Genomic DNA, 4,002 nt, shown 5'->3' with positions numbered 1-4,002 from the left:
GCAAATATATTGTTTTTGCTGACAGATTTTTTTAAAAAAAAATTATTTAGTTTACTTTTAATTAAAAAAAATGTCACGTGGCTTTAAAAAAAAGTCTATCAATTTTTTCTGAGTAGACATATTTTTCTAAAGCCACATGATAACTTTTTTCTAGTGGATTGGGTCTGTTTCGTTTAAAAAAATGGTAGACTTATTTTGTTTAAAGCCACAAAGATATTTTTTTAAACTAACGATAATTCGACCCGACCCAACGTAAAATGAATTTACCATGTGGCGTTAGAAAATATGTCTACTAAAAAAAAAAATGAGTCTAAAGCCACATGACATTTTTTTAAAATTAAAAAATAAGCTAAATGTTTTTTTTTTTTAATCCTGTTAGTGAAAAGGGTATATTTGCACTATTTGTGTAAGAGCAGGGGTATATTTGCACCATTCTGTAATGGCAGGAGTATTTATACACCACTTTTTTAACGGGGGTATATCTGCTCTGAATCGCAAAGTTGAAGGGTATACTTGCACCTTCGCCCAAAAAATTATAAGAATAGATTCGCGGCCAGGTTTTAATAACATTTTAAATTGACAGAAAAAACTTTCCTTGTCACAACAATCGCCAGGTTTTTTGGCCAAATATTGGTTGATCGCCAAAATTTTGATCACAGATGTTGGCTATGTTCAAATTGACATCACAACTTGCTTTTTCAGAAATTTTGACAGATCCCCGGAATTATATATAATATGACCACAAATGCCGATAAATCGCCAGAATTGGTTACAAAATTTGATGAGTCAATATAACTTGTTGTGTAAGAATTTACCAACACAATTTTTCTTCAAATTTGATTAAAATCAACTCTAAATGACTCCAGTTTGATATACAACCTTCTAATATCAATCCCATCAACTTCTAATTGTTAGATCCAATCTAAACCTTCAAAAATTAATAAATCCACTTTATCTTTTTCAATAAATTTTCCTCCTAAGTTTAAAAAATCTATAATGGTAAAAAGGTGAGAGACTCATGATTTGCTGTTAAAAAAAAATAAAAAATTAGTATCTGTACCCGTGCGATGCGCATTCGCAACAAATTACAGTAATAGTCATATCTTAATTATAGTACTGAAAAAGGATATATAAATAATATCCCTAACGTTTTGAAAATGGCTCACAAATGTCTTCTGTTAATCTTTTGATCTATAAATACCATCAACGCTTTTTTGCGCTCATACATACCCAAAAAATAAGAGAACTAATATGATAAAATTTGAGAATGTAAAATTGTTACAGGTCATTTTCTAATTAAGCTTGCATGTATATAAATCGACATTAAAATTAAAACTCACCCATTTATCTAAAAAATAACCCCCCCCCCCCCCCCCCCTGTGCTTACGTTACCGTCTATTGCGTTACCATCTGTTGCGTTTTCATGGTGAAATTATCACATCCCAAATACATTTCTAGCATCTATTTCTCTTTGCCCTTAGATTCACTCTCTATTTCTCTTTGCCCTTACATTCACTCTCTTTGACTTTGGAGAAATGAGTTCATTGTTTCATCATGCATAAATAACAATATCCCAAATGTATTTCTAGCACTATTGTCTTTGGAGTCTCTTTCTCTTTGCCCGTACATTCATTTTCTTTGACTTTGGAGAAATGAGTTCATTGTTTCATCATTCACAAATAACATTGTTTTTTAACTTTAAATTCAAAATTAACCACACTCTACTCAATAGCTCTATCCGTGATTCAAATCTGCAAAGTTAACTATTCTCAATTCAAAATAAAAGAATTTATCTTTCTTGCAAAAAAAAAAAAAAAAAAAAATTAAATTATCTTTCTTAAGGAAGATTTAGCTTTTTCATAATACTACCAATTTTACTTGGATTCAATGGTTTGATGTTGTCACCAATTTAACATTTCCTTGCAAATATAATAACATACAGATTAATAAAAACTCCTAGTTCAAACATGCTAAGTCCCTCTGATTAGTTAGTTGAAATACATCTTGTCATACATTCTTAGGTTTGCAAAAGAAAACATTAAATAACATTATTATGTGTAATTAATTCAAGTGTTAAGCTCACACTTTTTTGCTACTAGGTATTCTGAATTTCACTAAAATCCATCGATATATATTCATGTAGTCCAAAATTATAAATGATACAGTGGCAAAGATACATTGAGGAAGGGTGGATAAATTTTCTTAGCTCCTCAAAATATTGTGGTTTGAGGTAATCACATTTAGTGATATCAATGACATCTTTGCAAGTTCACATAAATGCATCCTTCTCAAGCAATTTTAGGACCAATGCTATTTTTTGAGTTTGACAACATCAATTGGCGTCTCTTCATCCAAGTTTTGGAAAATTCTACACAAATAAAAGAAAAGTCTTCATACTTATTATATTTGACTTGAGCAACAAACTAATGATATATTGTATCGGTCACTTTACCTGGCGCTTACTGTCTTCTTTCTAGCCTAATTGGTATCAGTCCCTTTTTAGTACCCCTTTTCCTTTTCTTCTCTTTCAGCAGCCTTATACATTTCTGATAAATTTGGAACCGTTTTTCCTCTTTAAATGGACTCACCCTATTTTCTTCCTCCATATTGGCCTTAATGAAGGAGTAGAGTGCAACTCCAGGAATTGTAATACAAGTTCTAATATAAGACTTGTTTACAAATTTTGTTGCCTCTAATATAGCTGTCTTTTTTCCTTCATCATGTTTCCAGTAACATGGCATTTCACTGATATTGAAAATAATTGACGAAAATTGCAAGGACAATATATGAATGAGAAAAATAACGTTACACTAAAATATTGTTATTAGCAATAATATGTATGTATAGTGACAAAGAGCACAACTTACAATTTTCTCATATTTAATCAAAAGACTCGTACAAACTTTAGAAAAAGAAGCATTTTTAGATAGACAAAGATAGTAAAAAACAAAACAATGACTCACTTCCAAGCAAATTTAACTTAGATAGACAAATCCTCATCAGCTATTTTATTAGGATATCTCAAACCATTATTAGACAAAATAAAAGTAATAAAAAATTAAACGTATCAACATGTCTATAGATGCAGCAGAAAACATGATAGAGAACTTGCAGCTAACTTTTTGGTTTGCACATTGTGGTCATTTTATTTTGAGAAGAACTCGACCTACTGCAAGTTTCTAATTGTTTCAAGCACTAAACCGGAAAGGTTGTCGCTTCGTATCCTCCTTGTCCGTTGAAGTTGTAAGTATATACTTGATACTATCCATGTCAATCTGCAAGAAGAAACATTAATCAGAAACTTAAATCCTCTAGATAGACTGAATGGTTTAATACGCAGATTAGTTTGCAGCAGAGAATATATAAATGTGGTCCTGAAAAAATGTGCAATAAATACTACATTAGAAAATAATATCATCGTACAGTGCAAGGTCCAAAAAAAAAAATCTCAACATAAAACTACCGACAATGAACTTATAGATCTAAATATTAATATAGATTTAATTCTAATTCAAACCTTCGATAGCTTAGGATGTGGGATTGGATGTATCCAAATTTTGAAAAAGACAACTTAAAACAGCCAAAGGCAAACAATGATGGCCCTTTGAAGATGAGGTTTACATTTTTAAAAGAAGTTCGTATCACTTTTTAGAAATTCTGGAAATTGTGGGCTTTAAGATTATGTGGGTGATGGGGTTAAGAGCAATAGTTTGTAGTTTTTTTTCAAAGACGTGGGTTATGGGCAGTGGCAGAGCTGAAATTTTCACTAAGGGGGTTCAAAATACGTAGAAGTGAACACACAAAAAAGTCGAAGGGGATTCAACATCTACTAAATATATATAAAAAATAATTTTAACCATGTATAAATAGAACCCCCTCCGTCCCAAAAAGATTGTCTTACTTTCCTTATTAGTTTGTCCTCAAAAAATCGACACACATTTCGTATTTAGAAACATTTTAACTTTATGAGATGAATTTCCAAAAATCAAATCTTTTTGGGCC

The 4,002-nt window shown here is 30.9% G+C and overlaps 1 long non-coding RNA gene across 1 annotated transcript; it reads right to left on the bottom strand.

Annotated features, from left to right (window-relative positions):
• Positions 1 to 2,783: 2,783 nt before the first annotated feature.
• On the bottom strand, positions 2,784 to 3,649 carry LOC132051011 (uncharacterized). The gene is made up of 2 exons (XR_009413546.1): positions 3,518 to 3,649; positions 2,784 to 3,275 (listed from the first exon to the last, which is right to left on the bottom strand). It is a non-coding gene; the product is annotated as an uncharacterized LOC132051011 (long non-coding RNA).
• Between the last annotated feature and the right edge of the window lie 353 nt (positions 3,650 to 4,002).

Source organism: Lycium ferocissimum, chromosome 3, assembly GCF_029784015.1.
Source record: "Lycium ferocissimum isolate CSIRO_LF1 chromosome 3, AGI_CSIRO_Lferr_CH_V1, whole genome shotgun sequence".
NCBI classification, from domain to species: domain Eukaryota; kingdom Viridiplantae; phylum Streptophyta; class Magnoliopsida; order Solanales; family Solanaceae; genus Lycium; species Lycium ferocissimum.
Note: the sequence above shows the minus strand (reverse complement) of the source record. Positions and strands in the feature narration are given on the sequence as shown.